The following is a 20,516-nucleotide window of genomic DNA, read 5'->3' as shown; positions in this document are numbered from 1 at the left end:
TTTCAGTGTGGGTTGATGAAAAAGTTCTGGAGATGGATGGTCGTGATGGTAACACAACAATGTGAATGTGTTTAATGACACTGAACACTTTAAAAATAATTAAAATGACAAAGTTTATGTTATGTGTATTTTACATTAAAAAAGAATTGAAGCAGTGTGCATTTTAACCTTTGGCTAATCCAAGGGAGTTCAGAGAGGGGCAACTGCACATCGTAACAAAGGTCTGACACATGAAAAGTGTTCTACATCCATCGTCATATTTAATCCTCACCATGGTCTAATCAGGAAGGTATTGCCACTTCACTAGAGGAGAAGGAAAACTGAGAGTCAAAGAGATTTTTGTCCCAAGACTTACACCCAGTAAGTAATGGAGCTGGGAGTCACATCTGGGAACGTGTTGCCTCCACAGCTTGTGTGCTTTCTATGTGCTAACTACACCACACTGAAATAGGGGAGATGTAAACTGTGGTGTAGAAATGTTCTGAAGTCCGTGTTGTAAGCCTGCAACACAGTAGTGGACCCACTGGCAATCATCAACAACAGATGGCTGAGGCAGGTCTTTTTAAACAAAAGCCACACTGTGCTCCAGTGGAGGAGCCAGTGGTGCAAACAGGAGCAAGCACCGACAGAAGTGGCTGAGGCTGTGAATGAAAGCACAGTGCTCAGGGTGACCGCTGTGGAAGGACTCGTCATTTCACACTGGGCTCATTAGCATTTCCTCACACGCAGGCAGTGACCACCATTGAGGGGCATTGCCCTCAGATAAGGCACAGCTGAAGTATCAGATGCTCAGAGGTAAATTTAAAATTTTATATCTGTACTTTCGAAATATGAGTGCTTTATAAATATGAGGCATTAAAATGATTTAGCATCTACAAAGCAGTCTGGGAGGAGGAACGGTTTTATCAGATTGGTCTCATAAAGCTTACTGACTGCCAAAACAATAGTGCCAAAAAGGAATTAGGCTCAGACAACTCGGGGAAGCTTATTATACTGCTAACTTGAACTTTTCTTCTTTTCCCACTAAAAGATGTTTTGGAAAATCTATATATGTATCCTATTGTATAGGGAACTTCAAAAGACTGAAGTGTACCACTGCAGAAACCTCAGAATACTGTCTTGAGAATACTTCAAATATTTCCAAAACACATCAGTATAAAACATCTGCACTGTAAATTAAAGATGCCAATTGGGTTGCCAGTAAAGGCAAAGTTTAATATTCCCAGATGTTACTATACAATATCTATGATATGTTGGCTGAATAGGGTATGCACATTTGCACATCATGGTATTTTTTCAAAATGTAAATTTAGTCCCTGGAGATAGAACAATAGCAAGGCAGAATAAATTATCTGAAAAGTTAAATTCATATTTCTTTTTATGTTAGTTTAAAAGATGGGAGAAAGGAGAGCGCAATAAAGCTAATTCATATATGAAATGGTATTTTAAAAATTGAGATAGTACCCCCCAAATCTTAAAAGCATAAATGAATCTTAAATAGCTTTTTATTTTGGCAGTGATTATTCCCATCACCAGAACTTTGTGAGGATGCAGTGAAAGCTAAGTATGCTCAATTACTTAACAAACTCTCTTTTTGAGAGAGTATCATAAAGATGCCTTTAAAAAAGCATCTTATATATTAAGACAATTGACTGAATTCTTTCTAAAATGTTCAAAACAAAATGAAACATGATAATTTTACAACATCAAAGAAACCATACCTACATTAAAGGACTATTTTGGAGGATTTAGTAGTTCACAGTATCTTTGTCCTTGTGGGAGGTGACAGCAAGGTTAAAGTTGTGGAAGCAACTTGATTATGGAAGCTTTCTTTTACTTCACTTTATTTGTAGTTAAGCCTCAGTGGTGATAACCATAAGGCGTATTTTTAAGTACAAAGTTATTTTGGTTAACCCAAAGAACAATGTTCATCCAGTCACTGTCTAGTTCAATTATTAAAAGGATTTTGAACTCAAAATGTTATTATTGAGAGCAGAAAGGAAAAGTTGTCTAGTATGTATGTCCTTTATACAGGTAACATGGCTGAGTACCAGTCTCAAAATACTTTGGCGTTGTGTAAGGATCTTCAAGGTAGAAGTCAGTAAACTAGGTTTCTAGACTCTATCACTAGCCAGTCATGTGACCTAGGAAAAATAATTGCAGCTCTTTGGAACTATGTTTCTTCATTTTCAAAATAACATTGGGTTAGACTAGTTTTTCTGACCAGCTTCATCACTGGAGGACCTTGTTTCAGCAGCCAAATCTTGGGACTCCTGATTGGGAAGCTTTGATTAGCCTATGCGGTCAATTTGAGTCAAACATACAATGTCTATTAGGCATTAGGTTCATCATTGAAGTCCCAAAGATTCCTTCCAACATTAATAGTCCATGATCTTGGCACTTATTTAGTGCCTATCCTTCAATCATCATCAACAATGATGAGTTATGGAACACCTATTATTTTTCCATATTGTGCCAGTCAAGAGGATACTAAAAGGTTTAAAAGATTCCTGCTCTGTCTGGTTGGGAAGATGGGTTAGATAGATAAAATTAAGGAAACAGAGTAATGTATACTGGGTGGGAATGACAACCTAGGCCCAGGACCTTTGGGAAGGCCTTCACAGAGGGAACTTTAGAGAGGTTAAGGTAGAACGTGGTGATAAGGTCTTAACAGACAAGACAAATGGAGTCACCAGAAACATGAGAGGTGGAATATGCCTGGCTTGGAATAAAGAGTAAGGTAGTTTGGCTGGAAAGAATTGTGTTATTATTTAATGAGCCTTTAATCCCAAATTGTATACAGCAGCTTAGCTGTTATTTTAGCAAATCTGGTAGCTATTATTGCCATATTTAGCCAATCTGTGGTATATCAGACTATCCAACTGTTTACAATTACTTTTATTAACCCTAGGGAAATTATTTATGTGTCTCAGAATGTAACATTGACACAGTGGAACAATCTAAGAATATTTATTGAATCCATACAGTCTGCAAGTTTTTATGGGGCATAAAACTGGATTGGAAAGCTTCTTGCCCTAAGGGAACAAACTTGTTGCAGTTATAAAATGGCTGCAAGGAAAAACCAAAATAAGATACAAACTATACAGGGAATTTAGCACTTTTCAAAAGTAAACCTTTAAGCAACCCACAGTTACAAAAGTGATCTTATTCATAGCCATGATGAGAAAGATTGCCTTGGTACACTGATTACTCCTAAGCCTGTAGCTCTGGTCCAGGTTACTTTACCTTACTATCTCTAGGACAGGATTTCTTTACATTTGTTCACACTGCATATCTTCTATGTAGTGACCTCCAAACATTCCAAAGTTTTTTAAATTGTATTTTTGTTTTACAGGTCCTGTGAGATTTATGCTTTAAAGAGGTTCTGTTCTGATGTGTTTCCAGGATTTGTTTCAAGATTTAGAGCTCCATTTAGCAGTTCTTGTAGTGATGGCTTGGTAGTGGCAAATTCTCTCAGCATTTGTTTGTCTGAAAAGACTGTATCTTTCCTTCGTGTATGAAGTTTAGTTTCGCTGGATACAAAATTCTTGGCTGATTATTGTTTTGTTTGAGGAGGCTGAAGATAGGGCCCTAATCCCTTCTAGCTTGTAGGGTTTCTGCTGAGAAATCTATTCATCTGATAGGTTTTCCTTTATAGGGTACCTGGCACTTTAGTTTCACCTTTTAAGATCCTTTCCTTTATCTTCACTTTAGATAACCTGATGACAATGTTCCTAGGTGATGATCTTTTTGCGATGAATTTCTCAGGTGTTCTTTGTGCTTCTTGCATTTGGATGTCTAGGTCTCTAGCAAGGCTGAGGAACTTTTCCTCTACTATTCCCTTAAATATGTTTTCCAAACTTTTAGATTTCCTTTCTTCCTCGGGAACACTGATTATCCTTAGGTTTGGTTGTTTAACATAATCCCAGACTTCTTAGAGGCTTTGTTCATATTTTCTTATTCTTTTTTCTTTGCCTTTGTTGGATTGGGTTAATTTGAAAACCTTCTTTAAGCTCTGAATTTCTTTCTTCTACTTGTTCCGTTCTATTCCTGAGACTTTCCAAAGCAGTTTGCTTTTTTTTTTTTTTTTTTTTTTTGAGATGGAGTCTTGCTCTATCACCCAGGCTGGAGTGCAGTGGCACGATCTCGGCTCACTGCAACCTCCACCTCCCAGGCTCAAGCGATTCTCCTGCCTCAGCCCTCTGAGTAGCTGGGATTACAGGCATGCACCACCAAACCTGGCTAGTTTTTGCATTTTTTTAAAGTAGAGACAGGGTTTCGCTATGTTGGCCAGGCGGGTCTTGAACTCCTGACCTCAGGCAATCTGCCCACCTTGGCCTTCCTAAGTGCTAGGATTACAGGTGTGAGCCACCATGCCTGGCCAGCATTTTACATTTCTGTGTGTCTATTGTTTCCGAAGTTTTGATTGCTTTTTTATTTATGCTATCTATTTCCTTGAATATTTCTCCCTTCACTTCTTTTGTCACTTTTTGGATTTCCTTGCAATGGGCTTCACCTTTCTCTGGTGCCTCCCTGATTAGCTTAATAACTAACCTCCTGAATTCCTTTTTCAAGTAAATCAGGGATTTCTTCTTGGTTTGGGTCCATTTCCGATGAGCTAGTGTGATTTTTTGGGAGTGTTAAAGAACTTCATTTTGTCATATTACCAGAGTTGGGTTTCTGGTTCCTTCTCATTTGTGTAGGATCTGTCAAAGGGAAGGTCTAGGGCTGAATGCTGTTGTTCAGGTTTTTTTTTGTCTCACAGGGTGCTCCCTTGATGTAGTACTCTCCCCCTTTTCCTATGGATGTGGCTTCCCGAGAGCCAAGCTGCAGTGATTGTTATCTCTCTTCTGAATCTAGCCACCTAGAAAGTCTACCACGCTCCGGGATGGTACTGGGGGTTGTCTGCATAGAGTCCAGTTATGTGAACCATCTGTGGATCTCTCAGCAGTGGACAGCAGCACAGTATTTGGGGTGTCTCCTGAGTCCTGTAGGAACAATCCACTTCTTTCAGGTCACACCCTACTTTTGCACCTTGGATGTGGCTTCTGATGATGACAATGATAAGGATGCTCACTCTCCCCCGCCCTCTGCAGGGCCCCCTGGGGCAATGCACTCCTCCACAGCCACTCTCCTCTTGACGCTAGCCTCACTCTGATATTTTCCATTACAAAATTTAAGTTCCAAATAGAATACATATTTTCTTCTCTCCAGCACATCATCTCCACGGGACCCCCGGCAACAAGTAAATATAAGAAAAGCAGAAACCACTTCCATTGACACCTCCATCCCCCACAAAACAACAAAACCCCACTGAACCGTTCTTTGTCTGACAATTCCTACCTTTGGTGAATGGTACGACTTCCAACAACCCAGTCCCCAGGTCAGATGATTTGGCACTGGGAGAAGGGCACAGTGGGATGGGAGAAGATTCTGTACCTGAAAGGGTAGGAACAAAGGATTTCCATGAGGCCAAGGGAATCGTTCATCCTGTTCATTGTATTTCTACAGGACCTAGAACTTAGTAATTGTTTAGTATTTGTCAGATTAAGTAGAAATTTGCTCAAACATAGAAATTATTGCCTTATCAAAAATCGGGGAATACATTCCTATATCCTTTTGTTCTTTCCTTGACAGCATAAAGTTTGATCCACAGATTCTTGAACTGGTATGATTAGTACTTTGCTTTGTTTCATCAAAGGCTGAATAGACTTTTGTGAGTTAGCTTCAAAATTTAAGCAGCATTTATAATAGGACTTCTGAGGGAAATAGTATTTAGCATTTCAAGCAGCCAATTTACAAACATGCTATTGGAATACATCCTGTTTATAAAATTGGGGGTTCTCTGTATTCATTATGATAAATATTAAATGGATGTGTCAGGTACTAGACACTAAAGGTGTATTGAAGAGGGCAAGATTGCTTCCAGTGGGGTAGGTGAGAGAACTTTTCAAGATGGAGGATTTATGCAGAGCCTTTAAGAATAGGTGGGAATTGGAAAGGCAGACAGAAGTTAGAAGGGCAAACTAGATGACAGGAAAATTATGAGCAAATGCAAGAATTAATAAGGGGAACAAGGGGATAATGAATAAATGTTTAAGTTGTGCACGGAAATATCTTATATGTAGAAAACACATTAACACAAAAGTGGCATTTTCACAAGATTAACCTCATGGTTATCTGTGGCATGATTTGGAGCTGGGCAAGACTGGAAACAAGAAAATCAATTAAGAGGCTATTTGGTAAGTCCTGACATGAGTTAATGGCCCAGACAAGAGTAGTAGTGGATATACAAAGAAAATGGAAAAAGACAATAGGAAATGATTTATATTTTATTATTAACACCTCACAGAGCAGAAATTATATTCAGGTCTTCCATTTTATAGCAAATGTATAAACTACAGTGAGATATTCTCTGAAATATTCATTAGTAAGGTCTTGCATTATTTCTGTTGAAGGTACTTTTGTTTATGTAAAAACATATTAAATAATATATAATTATACTGACAGTTGACTTTTTCATTATTAAATAGACACATTGGCATTTCTATTTACAGAAAAACTGTGGATTAAATAACCTGAAAAACTCTCCCATTGTAAATCATTTGGAGGTCCAGGAGCAGTGGCTCATGACTGTAATCCCAGCACTTTGGGAGGCTGAGGCAGGTGGATCACCTGAGGTCAGAAGTTCGAGACCAGCCTGGCTAACATGGCAAAACCTAATCCTACTAAAAATATAAAAATTAGCCTGGTGCAGGTGGCAGGTGCCTGTAGTCCCAACTACTTGGGAGGCTGAGTCTCAAGAATCCTTTGAACCCAGGAGGCAGAGGTTGCATTGAGTTGAGTTCACATCACTGGACTCCAGCCTGGGTGACACAGCAAGACTCTTTCAAAAACAAAACAAAACAAAAAAGCATTAAAAAATAAAACATTTGGAAATTCAGGGTAAAATAAAACATACCCATGAGCCAAAAATGAAGAGGGAATTCTAAACCAAAGTGGTGCCATGGAAGATGACGTTATGGCTGCCTGCAGAGTTTGTTGGTCTTGTTAACCTAAAGTCTTGGGTTTACTCTTCCTTGCAAGAGCAGGAGAGACCTTGGGCCAGTGACAGTTTAGATTCCCACATATTGATAGACCTCTCAAAAGGTTGTGACCTCAAAAAAAAAAGGGCTAGCTAACAAAAATTTGCCTATCAACACAGCAAGGCAACAAGAAAGCTTGATTTTCACATATGCTCCACATGGACCAAAATAGTATCCTCTTAAAATTCGTAACCACAAGCCCTCATTTGTCATTTAAGCTTACACCACTTGTAGAATCCAGGAACTCTACCATACTGAGAAATTAACCTAAAAAATGTAATCGGGGCCAGGCTGGTAAACTTCCAGAGTGCTTGGTGGAGGCAAATGCAATATCTTTCTGGAGGGTTACATCTTAAACCCTAGTTGCACATAAATTCCATACAGCAAGCAGAGCAGATAAAAATTTACAAAAAAACACAAGGAAATAATCTACTATGAGTAAGAGCTGAAACATCAAATAGCATGATTAGATTTCAAGAACTTCAATTAATAGAAGTATTAGATATTACAAAATCTTTATATACTTGTAGGCTTCAAAAAACAAATTAAAAACATTAAAAAAGAACAAATCATGAACTTTAAAAAAAGATATTTTGAGATCTCATTCTTGGCAGGTTATTGGTAAAGGGGAGTGAGTTGGGCACAAAGCAGGGCTAAGAGGAATGTCTGGGAATTGTCAACACTTCAAACCTAGTGTCCCAGGGGCTAGTGTGAACTTCTATCCTATTCAATTAATGCTCAATTTAAAATGTCAGATTTTCTTGGTGAAGCCTCGTGGCATGGATCTTCATTAAGTGGTGATAATTTAAGTAAAATGGTGAAGAATAGTGGCTGTGAAATTCTGTTTAGTTGAAAGCAAGACTCAAGCCACCAGGTAAGAGGGGTGAAGGGGTCAGAGTAGGGGTAGAGGATAGCAGCTGACAAGGACTTGGGTGACTCTTAAGACCCTGGTCAAGAGGACTTGAATGTAGGGAAGATGTATATCCTAGCAGACAAATTAGTTACAAGATAAATTTGGAAAGAAGTCCTGTAATACAGATTAGGCATGCATGAGGAAGACAGAAAGTAGAAATGGCGGAGTTCAGGGTTTGAAACATGGGTACCCTGGATACCAGACTTAGGATAACATGGCTAATTCCAGATCCTATATAATGATAAGAATGGAGTTTCCAATATGTTGCCAGGCTTTGCTGCTCAGATCTTAAGCAAATTTAGGGCCTAATGATGGTTGGAGTTACATGAGGCAGGAACTGATACAGCCAACTATATTTATATACCCACTTATCTCTAGACTGTGTAAATGTATCCACTTATTTTTAGACTTCATTTTTTAGGACTTAAAAAATGAAGAATCTTACATTAGTATTGAGTAATAAAACAACTGTCATCCCTTTAAGTTTCTGCTAAACATCATGCAAAATACTTCTTTTTGAAGACTTCACTTCTATTTGAATGAATGTTGAATCTCAGTGAACACATTTATGATGAGTCCATCCAATTCTATCTGGCTTCCACTATCACTATAACTTCTTTTAAGGTGTTTATGAAAAAAAGCACTTTTTTGATGATAAAGTATTTTTACTGGAGTAATTTTTCATTTTAGAAAATGTTACTTTGAATTTTTCAGGGTTCCCTCCCAAGTTGAGAATGTTTTCTGTTGAAGAGATGGAATCCCAGTTGGCCCTCGTTTCTTCACCATAATGGCCTACTGTATCGCTGCCCAGCTGCAGGCTCCCTCCAGATGAGCAGCTCCCTTCTTTCTGGAAATAGCCTGCAGCTGTATCACTCCTAGGGTTGAGAGTCTGCTTCTGGGAACCACACGTCTTTCTGGCCCTTTTGGGTCAGATCTCTTTGGAACTGATGCTACCAAATTGCATTTGAGATTCCAATTTCTCCTGAACCTTTGACTCAAATGGCTCCTCGTTCTTCCCCCCTGCCCTCCACAGAGCCCCCTCTCCTCCTCAGCCCATCCTCTTGCTGTCTCCAACTCAGTCTCCAGCTCACAGTTCCTGCGTTAGAGGAGTTTCAGCATTCTCTTCAGCTGGGGCTGTGCAAAATGCTAGAAGTACTGGCAATCTTCCAGAGTTAGAAAATGCTGTTTCCCATAAAATAAAAAATAAGATTCTGAGCGTCTGTGTTTGACTTTCAAGGCAGAGAGAAAGCTAAGGAAGGTTAGTTTACAGTGTGCTCTAAAATTTCCAAAGTGTATTCCATGATAAATCTCATCTTGAGAAATCCGTAGGTGAAAAACGAGCTTGGTTAAAGTTCAGGTGAAATTGGTTGAAAACATTTATAGAAATCTGGATACTGACTGACCTTGTTCATAGAAATTCACAATTCACAGCAGCATGTTAACACCCTGAGAAGTCCTGTATTAAGGTAACCTGCTTGACTTCGATTCATACAGCATTTTGCAAACTTTTTGACCTCTGCAACTTTTTTTTTTGGATAATACATATTATCATCCAGAAGCAGCTAGAATGCTGGGGACCACATGTTGAAATACACTAGAACCACCTGCATCTAACGACATTGACTCAGGCCTGGTTTCCTTTGCAGCTACTGTTGTCTTTGCCAGAGAAGCTCATTTTTCCTTCTGGACCTTTCTTCTTTCTTGGTCTCTGTTCCTTATTCAAGTGCTCCTCCTACCTCCTCATGGTGTCTTAAACCCGGGTGTTCTCCGAGGCCCAGGCTTCAGCTCAGTTCTTTCTTTTTCCCTTATGGGTCACATTCTCTATATTGGCTTCACTCATCATCACTCATATACATGGACTTAAAGAATGAATCCCTAACATCCCTCCAAGCTCTAGTGCTGCAACTCAAAATGTCCCAGAATGTTTTCTTGTATATTTTGCTGGCACTTCAAATTCAGCAGATTCGTATCTCACTTTCCACGAGATGTAGGCTTTTTTGACATCCCCCAAGGACCGGTCACTTTGGCTATGATTTTTGTGGACAATATATCTTTAGAAATATTAAATAAGGGCTTCATTTTAATAGAACCCTGCCATTTGGCATTATTTTTGCTAACACAGACATTGTGGGGAAAAGCTTCTCAAAATCTAGCACTTTCAGGCCTGCATTATGTACTATAGATACTAGATTGAGAGAAACTATGGTGGTAAGAAATCATACCGCTCTTAAAGTCCTTTTTTCAAAATCACAAAGGATAACCTCTATTTAGTCACCAAAGTCAACTATTTAACATTTTAAATGTAAGGCAAAATGTCAAAATGAATAGCCTTCATATATACAACCAATAACCAGTTACAGTACATAAAGTTAGAGAAAAATCCCATTTTAATAGCAATAAAGAAGATTAAAAACTCAGGAATAAACATAATACAAAATATGCAAAACCGAGATATGAACAATTTAAAACACTTCAGAAAGCCAGAAAAGTAGACTTGTGCAAATGGAAAGGCAATCTTTATTCTTGGGTAAGATGAGTCAACAATATAAACCTGTCAGTTATCCTTAAATCAATTTATAGATTTAATGCAATTCCAATAAAAATACCAAGCAGCTTTTTTATGGAGCTATATAAGTTGACACAAAGTTCATTTGGAAAAACAAACACACAGCGATAGTCAGGACAACCCTGAAAAGCAAAAACTACAAAAAAAAAAAAAATCAAAGAAGATAAAGTACTTCATGTTAAAAGAAGGGGATTTTAAGAAAATAAACATTTATCTGCTCACAGATAAATGCAGGAGGGATAAACCAGAATCAATGAGATTGGTTACCTACAGGGAGTGGACAGGCATGGGGTGGAAAGAATGTGTAGGAGGAATGAGGGAAAGTGCCACTTCTCTGTACAAATCTTTTGTTTCTGCTTTGTTTTGTTTTTGAAACAGAGTCTGGTTCTGTCACCCAGGCTGGAATGCAGTGGCATGATGATGGCTCACTGCAGCCTCGAACCCGGAGTCTCAAGTGATCTTCTCACTTCAGCCTTCTGGGTAGCTGGGACTACGTATGCACCACCACACCTGGCTATTTTTTTTTTTTTTTCTGAGATTCACTCTGTTGCCCAGGCTAGAGTGCAGTGGTACCATTTCGGCTCACTGCAACCTCTGCCTCCCAGGTTTAAGCAATTCTCTGATTCAGCCTCCTACGTAGCTGGGATTATAGGTGTGCACCACCATGCCCACTAATTTTTTTGTATTTTTAGCAGAGACGGGGTTTCACCATCTTGGCCAGGATGTTTTTGAACTCCTGACCTCAGGATCCACCTGCCTCAAACCACCATACCTGGCCTGTACATCTTTCTATATAGCTCTGATCTCTCAAAATTTGGGAATTATAAGCGTGAGCCACTGTGCCCAGCTGCATGGATAATTGGCTATTTTTTTTTTTTCCATTTCTTTTGTTTTTTTAGACACATGCAATCTTGCTCTTTCACCAGGCTGGAGTGCAATGGCAAGATCTTGGCTCACTGAAACCTCAGCTTCCCGGGTTCAAGCGAACCTCCTGCCTCAGCCTCCCGAGTAGCTGGGACTACAGGCATGTGCCACCATGCCTGGCTAATTTTTATATTTTTAGTAGAGATGGGGTTTCACAATCTTGGCCAGGGCTGTCTTCATCTCTTAACCTTGTGATCCGCCCGCCTTGGCCTCCCAAAGTACTGGGATTACTGGTGTGAGCCACCACACCTAGCCCGCCAGGCTAATTTACAAATTTTTTTGTAGTGGTGGGGGTCTTACTATGTTGTTCAGGCTAGTCTTGAATTCATGGGTTCAAGTGATCCTCCTGCCTAGGCCTCCCAAAGTGCTGGGATTACAGGTCCGAGCCACTATACCTGGCCTGTACATCTTTCTGTATAGCTCTGACTGCCATAAACATGGTAATGGCCCACATATCTACCTCCCCAAATAAATAATTAAAATCAGCCAGCATATGGGGGAACCCCATATGGAATATGAAGAGTGGTAGACGAAACTAAGTGTATTAAATGAATAGCAGAATCACACTGAAGTAAGTGGGGAAGGAAAGAACTAACTTGAGTAACCTTGGAAAATAGTATTTTGCATATAAACTGTAAGATGAAAGACTAAAAACCTGCACAGAAATGTACTCTAATTAGTAAATTTGTTTCTTGGGGAGATGAGTTTGCAATTCTTAAAGTACTTCATGTGTACACATTACTATGATTGAACAAATAAGAAAATACATTATGGATAAGGAGAGCCAGCTTTCTCACTGTCAGAGAAAAAAGTTACACATAAGGAAAGAGGGGAAGGCTAGAATGAACTTTGTGTTGGATTAACATGGAAGGTATCAGTATAAACTCATGCTTTTACATACACATACACATAGATATTTTTAGAAATAAATGCAGACATGTGAGAGTGAGTTAATACACATACATATTTCCTGTCTTTGTGGGCTGAGAGGACCTGGGAGCCATGACAACCCAGGAACACTGGGCATACCTAACAGACAGATTTTGGTTTCTTTGCCTTGCTTTGCTTTTTTTCTTTTCTTTTCTGAGACAGTCTCACTCTGTGGCTCAGGCTGGAGTACAGTAGCATGATCTTGGCTCACTGGTTCAAGTGATTCTCTTGCCTCAGCCTCTGGAGTAGCTCATATTACAGGTGCGCACCACCAAACCTAGCTATTTTTTTTTTTTTTTTTGTATTTTTAGTAGAGACAGGGTTTCACCATGTGGGCCAAAATGGTCTGGAACTCCTGACCTCATGTGATCTGCCCACCTTGGCCTCCCAAAGTGCTGGGATTACAGGTATGAGCTACCACGCCCAGTCCAGGACTTGGTTTCTAAATATCATTCTCTACTAAAAGAAACCAAGGTTCCTTGGAAAATGATTGCTTCTGTGTCTGTGGCAGGGAAAGTGGAAAATTAGTCTAGAATATCTTCTAGCATGAGAAAATAAGGAAATAAAGAATTGCTCAAAAGATAATACAGGTATTTTTGGAAGGACACAGAAATCAACTTGAAAGATCACCAATAGAGAAATCTGAGAAAAACTGAGCAAAAAAAAAATTAGTTTTTTATTATAATGAATAGAATAAAATGAATATCCATACATTTATACTGATATAAATAAAGGTGAAGAAGGCAGAGGTCTTCTTTATAAGTAGAATTTAAATTAATAAATGTAGAAGAAATGTTGAAAATATTATAGAAAGTCACCATTAGGCAAACACCAAAGCAATCATTGTTGCAGGCAAGAATCATCCACCAACACTAAAGTTACTGGACAAAAGTATGATTAGAAACAGGATTTTTCATAGTCTCAAAGTAGCTCCCACAATGTGCTTATTAATTACAAAGAAAAAAGTCACTTTATAATGGAGAAACTGGCAGATACTACCCTAACTAAATGATCACATTTAATATTACCAATAATAAGATATATTGATGTGTACACCGTAACATGACATATTGGCAAAGACACGATGTCACTTCAATGGTATGCTTGCCAAAAACACATAACCTCAATTTATCATGAGAAATATCAGGCAAACCCAAATTAAGAGACACTGTACAAAAGAACTGACCAGTATTTATCGAAAGTGTCAATGTCACGAAACACAAAGATAAAAGAAAAACTGAGGCACTGTCACTGATTGGAAACTAGAGACATGACAACTAAATGCAGTGTAGGATCCTGGACCAGAAGAAAGAAGTTAGTGGGAAAACTGGACAAATTAGAATAAACTTTGTAGATTGGTCAATAGTATTATAATTTCCTGGTTTCAATAATTTTGCTATGTTATATTTTATACTTAACAAATATATGTATATTTTACAAATAAAAATATACCACATTTGCAAATACTACTTTGTATTTACATAAAATAAAAAATTCTATTTAGATATTAATAGTAGAGAAAACTGAGTGAAGGGCATATGATAATTCTCTGTAAAATGTTTACCACTTTTCTATAAGTCTAAAATTATTCACAATAAAAGTTAAAGACAATTAGATAAATTAGGACATAAGTTTCAGCTATTAGGAATAAGTACTTTAATACTCAGGAACTGAAATTAAAAGAAACCTACTGAAAGGTTTTATTTAATTTAATTTTGGGCCTCTTATAGTATATTCTAATCCAATTTTCATTTTCTTTAAAGTATTTTCTATGTAGCAGAGTAGCACAGTGAAAGCATGCTGGACTCATAAAGTATTTTCTTATGACAACATAATCTGGCAGTGCTAGTAAGCTTAACATGTTTTCTGGTAAGCCAATTTTTTTTCTAAAATCCTGTGTCTTGCTGTTAACATACAGTTCAACATGATAATAGCATTAAGAAAAAGTTGAGAGATATAAGAAAAATGTATAGGTTACTTATAAGACCTTTAAATTGTTGTTAGAGACCAAAGTAAATTTATTATTTTTAAAAAGTTATTAAGTATTATCTTCATTTACCCTGACTTCATTTCATTTTAAGACACTGAAATTGTTTTCCATATTTACGTTTTTGTATGTGCACAACTATACTCCTAGATATATAAGCTAGTTTTTTTTTTTCTCAGCTATGTAGGGATCTAGTTACAAATCCCCTGGAGAAAACTGGATGAGGGAGTTGTGTGGAGAAATTGAATTCTCTGATCCTTTCCTAAGCTAGTGAAAGGCCTTCTTATCTGATATTTTAATACTTCAGCCTTAGATTGCAGTTTAGATGCAACTAATGTGCTTGGAGTGCTCCATACACAATATTCTTTTTTTCTGAACTTGAGGAGTAGCCTGACAGCACTACTGGCATTCTAAGTACAACTTTAAACAAAGCAGAGGCAGATTTTTAATACTTGGAATTAGGTTCTTTACTTGCAGTAAAATGCAGACAAAGCTAAAGAGAAGATCTAGAAAAAGTTCATGTGGATTCATGTGAATAACTGGGTTCAACATGGAAGAGAGGAATATTCAGTCAATTAAAAAAAATCCAGAGAAAAAATGGAAACGATTTCTGTGATTGGCAGGAGGAACTACTATCTGATATTAGTTGTTTTTATTCTGTTTGAGTTCCTGTGCTTTATTTCTGGGATACTGTTAAGAAAAAAAAAAGGAAGTTGGCAAGATACCAAATATTTCACATTAACCAACAGCTTAAAATGGCTACTTTCAATAATTTTGAAGAGTTATATGATGTGATGTTTTCATTTTATGTAGGAAGGAAGGAACTGCCATGAACAAAGCACATTGTGCCTCTGAGGAATTGCCAGCTTGAAGTATGTGCCAAAACAAGGTTGGTCATTATCCTTGTGAATGCCAAGATATTTGATGAGGTTTCAGATTACTGAAGTTGTATTACCTACTAGCCCAGTTAGTTATTTTTCAGATAGCCAAATTTCAGAAAGTCATATCCTGGCAAGGGCATATCACTTACACTGAAGAGTGTGGTAGCTGTGCAGCATGGCAACGTAAAACATTGATAACATTGTTTATGACTTTGAATGCATTTGGATACTCTTTCAGTAGCATGTATTACACACTGTGTTGAAATGGCCTTTTTGGTTGAACATCTCAATTGGATAGTAAACCTCTGGAGAGCACACTGACTTTTGTTCACCATGTATCTCTACACATTGAGGACTCAACACTCCAAAATGAGATTCAATAATTACCTGAAGAATGAATGAGTGAATGAATCTCATTCTCTACTATAGATTCTGATTTGAACAGACGGCAAAGGAAAATGGTGATGACCATGCTGTTTTGCATTACCTTCTAGATGCCAGCTTTACATTAGAGGGACCTATTTCTCCATCATGGAAGCCGTTTCCTCAAAGTAGTTCTAAGCATTCAGCAGTCCTTTCAAATTTCTGCTTCTTTAGAGTAAACTCTTACCAGTTATTTGCCAATGCTCTTGCTTCAGGGCTCCTTAAACATCATCACCATCCTTTCAACGTTGTTAAGGGGCTATAGGTAAAATGTAACAACTCAAATACAGTTTAAAATCAATGTCAAATTATCAAAAGTATCAGTAACTGGTCCCCAAAATTTGGCAATTTCTCCCTGCTTAACACATTATTTAGTATTCAACAATAGAAATCACACAGCCAGATGTGTCTTGCCCATCTGTATACAGTCTTAAATAAGAATAATCAAACAATAATGTATTTGGTTATTGTTCTATCTGCACGTTCTCTCATTACTACTATAAGAGTGAATCTCTGCCATGGAACATGGAGCTAGTTTGAAACAGCCTGTCAGCAGTATAATTAATAGGCTGTTGACTGTGCAAGACCTAGAGGCAAACAGGTTAGAACACTTGCTATATTAGTCACTTTCAAAGAAGTTCTACCCAGTGTGATAAAAAACAGCCTCAACTTGCCAGGCTCAAGCAGATCCTCCTACCACTACACCTGGTTAATTTTGGTAATTTTGGTAAAGATGGGGTTTCACTATGTTATCTGGAAGCTGCCTCAACCTTCCAAAGTGCAGGGATTATAGGCATGAGCCACTGTACCTGACCTCAAGCATATTTTCTCCCATTTCCCTTCTTGTCACAGGCCCCATTTCCCCCTGGCCTGGTAAATCATTCAGCCCATTCACTTGGACAAAGTACGTAATCCAGGGTAAGACCATGCAAACGAGGACAATTATACTTCTTCCTTGAAATGAATACAGTACAAGGAAGTTGGAATAGAGTAACTCTCTTTACTCTTGGGTTGCCAAGCCTGGAAGATGTTAAGTTGGTACTGCTGGCTGCTATTTTTTCCTGCCATCTGAGAGAATGTGTGTCTTCAGTTAAAAAGCATAAAGCTGAACAGAAATAAGAGATAGGCAAAGAGCTGAAGGACTAAACTATTGGTTCCTAGAACCGTCCATTCCATTCTGTGAATCATTTCTGTATCTTTTCTTCCACTATGAGGCAATAAAACTAAACTTGCTTAAGCTGACTTTAATCGCATGTACGTGTTTTTTTTTTTTTTAATAAAAGTTGCAACCAGGGAAGTCCTAACCATACAGTTCCTGTAACTGTAGATAAGACATTACTACCACCAGCAAAGAGCAGTCAATAGATACAGTAAAAAGATTCAGTTCCCTATAATAAGGTAAAGCTATAAAAGTGAGGCAACAAATAGGCTCAAGGTAGAAGAATAGTTTGGAAATTTAGCATTTTAATTTCTTTTGAAAAGCAGTTAATATTTGAAGAATGTAGGTCCACTACAATCGATATTGAAGATATTTTCCAAAGCATGGTCAAATATGCCATAGTTTATGTGACAGCGTGCTAGCCTAAAATACAGGGTAAGAACACAAAGTGAGAAAAAGGTAAGAATGTAACAGCACTGAGTTGATTATAATTTCTTAGGAATTACAAAGGGAAGAAAGGAGTTGAGAGATACAAGGATGAATGACTGTCACATTTATCTACCCTTTCAAAAAATCTTTGTAAACCTTATATATTAGATTGCTTATAGTTGTCTACAGTTTGTTTCTAAGGCAGTAAAGACTATTAACAGATGAAATTAAGGCCCTGAAGCATAACATTGTCACTGATATGGTTTGGATTTGTATCCCCACTCAAATCTCATGTCCAGTTGGAGGAGGGGCCTAGTGGGAGGTGATTGGATCATGGGGGCAGATTTCCCCCTTGCTGTTCTTGTGATAGTGAGTGAGTTTTCACGAGATCTGATACTTTAAAAGTGTGTGGCACTTCTCCCTTCTCTCTCTCTTCCTCCTGCTCCACCATGGTAAGACATGCTTGCTTCCCCTTTGCCTTCCACCATGATTGCAAGTTTCCTAAGGCCTCCCAGCCATGCTTCCTGTTCAGCCTGCAGAACCGTGAATGAATTAAACCTCTTTTCTTTATAATAATTACCCAGTCTCAGGTAGTTCTTTATAGCAGTGTGAGAATGAACTAATACAGTTACTTTAGTGTTTTTAACTGTATTAACACGCTTTTTGGGTTGGTTGATTTAACGATAGTTAATTCTTTTGATGGGGGATAAGGGACTAATTTGATAAAAAGATCTGAATTTATATATTGTTCTCAAGTAAATAGTAATTTTAAAGGAATCCTAGAAAAAAATGTTATCTTGCAGACACCTTTTCAAAAATAAAATATTTATTTAAAAATATTAACATTCTGTCAGAGAAAATTAAAATGTAGATAAAACATCTTAATATTTTAATCTTAATAAGCATATATTCATCATAATAACTGTTTGTTGTCTTACATTTAATACAGTAACATAAAAATCTAGATTAGGGACATTAAAATATTCTATAATAGTTTTGCAAGAAAGTGATTTTATTAGGACAAACAATAAGACTGATAATGTCATGCCTTGATATTTTTATTTTAAAAATTGTGTGATTATCCTTTCAGTAACATATAGATTCCTCAGCACTTTTGTTTTATAACCTCATTCTTAAAAATTCTGGTGGCTTGTTTTCTTGTATTTTCCTTAATTGTGGTGATCTTAAACAAATCTTCAGTTTTAAATCTGCCAGTCGTTTTAATACAGATGTGTACATATATTTTCTCCAGTTGGCTATTTATTACAAAGACAGTTTATCTGTGGGTACCATCAAGACATCTGCATTTTATTGGACTTAATTTTTGTTAGTAAAGACCTCCCACATTACAGATTCTTTCCAGCCTAAATGTGCCTGTGTGGGAAGCAAAAGAATCATCAGTCACGAGAAAAAGTGAATCCATATGGTGCTGATGATTCTGCTTCCCTGGCTAAAATGAAGAGAGTTGAATATAGACAATGCCCCCAACACTTCTCTGTTTTTTTCGAAAAAGCGTGCTGCTATGGTTTGAATATTTGCGTCCCTCAGCAACTCAAATGTTGAAACTTAATTGCCAATGTGATAGCATTAAGAAGAGGTGGGGAATTTAGGAGGTAATTAGGTCAAGAGGGCTCTGCCCTTGCCTATGGGATTAGTGCCTTTATAAAAGAGGCCCAAGGGAGTTTATTTGCTCCTTTTGCCTTTCTGCCATGTGAAGACATGTACAAAGTGCTATCTATGAAAATTGGGACCTCGCAAGACACTCAATCTGCTGGTGCCTTGATCATGGACTTTCCAGCCTCTGAAAGTGAGGGCAATACATTTCTGTTGTTTATAAATTATCCAGTTTAAGATATTTTGTTATAGCAGCCCTAATGAACGAAGGCACTTGCCATAATAAAGATTGGTGTCAGACCCAATCCAGTACCTTTGAGCCAGCTCAGTTTATGCATGTACCATGCATCAAGCCATGGGTGCTTAACTGAAATTGTAAGGGCACATTCTACTTTGCCTCTCATCTTGCTCTGTTTCTCTTACATCTGTGTCCATTCTCTGGCTCTTGCCAATCTCTTCCACTTTAGGGCTCACTTCTACCCTTTGGATATGCTTGATTTTGATTTCTCCAGTTGAATCGTCATTATTACTCTTTATGGACTTTGGCTCAAGTTCCCACACAGGCCCTATGATATGGAGGAATTTTAAACTTCAAATCTATCAAAAAGTAGTTAAAACACTGTGTCTTTAGCTTTATAAAGATGACAAACCAAAATTGATAATAGAACTTAAAGTGATGACATGTTTTCTTCATTATTACAGTTATACATAATTCTCCACCATGAGGAGAACAGATAGAGTCTGAAAGCTTTTCTTTTGATTGATAACAAAGTACCTGAAACAGCTCATTTCTCTTGGTCAATATCACCTATGGGATGTGGAGGAAATGGACCTCATGTACTCTTTACTATCAGTGCTACCTCTCTCTGCACAAATCAGAAAAACCTATTATCTTCCCTGTATTTCTGCTATTCACAGCTGCTTGTTAAGTCTGAATTTCAGCAACAGAGAAGACACTACTTCCTAAGACACTGCTGTGTTTACGTCAATGTAAATTATTGGGTAAATTTAAATGTAGTTTAACAAGCTTCCTTTTGCTGAGGGAGATGAAAATATGACTTACCCTTAAAAAACATTATGGGGCCAGGCACAGTGGCTCACACCTGTAGTTCCAGCCCTTTGGGAAGCCCGGCGGTGGGTGGGGGGGCAGATCACGAGGTCAGGAGTCAGAGACCAGCCTGGCCAACATGGTGAAACCCCATCTCTACTAAAAATACAAAAATTAGCTGGGTGTGGTGGCATGCACTTATAATCCCAGCTATTTGGGAGGCCAAGGTAGGAGAATCGCTTGAACCCGGGAGGCGGAGGTTGCAGCGGCCCAAGATTACGCCACTATACTCCAGGCTAGGTGATGCATCAATACTTCATCTCAAAAAAAAAAAAAGAAATCAAGTTAAGATGTGTCCTACTGGATTAGGGTGGGCCCTAACACAATGACTGGTGTTATTTCTCAAGAAGAGAGAAATTTGGACACATCGACATGCAGGGGGAATGCCATGTGATGATGGTGGCAGAGATTGGAGTGACATATCTACAAGCCAAGGTACATGGAGGATTGGTGGCAACCCCCTTCTCTGGAGCCTTGCAAGACAGGATGGCCCTGCT

General features: G+C 38.0%; 1 long non-coding RNA gene across 1 annotated transcript; it reads left to right on the top strand.

Annotated features, from left to right (window-relative positions):
* Positions 1-614: 614 nt before the first annotated feature.
* Positions 615-20,062, top strand: LOC116561112. The gene is made up of 3 exons (XR_004273293.1): positions 615-795; positions 15,219-15,294; positions 19,830-20,062. It is a non-coding gene; the product is annotated as an uncharacterized LOC116561112 (long non-coding RNA).
* Positions 20,063-20,516: the final 454 nt, after the last annotated feature.

The sequence above is a fragment of the Sapajus apella genome, unplaced genomic scaffold, assembly GCF_009761245.1.
Source record: "Sapajus apella isolate SASKATOON/1434 unplaced genomic scaffold, GSC_monkey_1.0 scaffold28, whole genome shotgun sequence".
Lineage (NCBI taxonomy): Eukaryota > Metazoa > Chordata > Mammalia > Primates > Cebidae > Sapajus > Sapajus apella.
The sequence above is the reverse complement of the archived record's forward strand: the minus strand, read 5'-3'. Positions and strand labels throughout refer to the sequence as shown.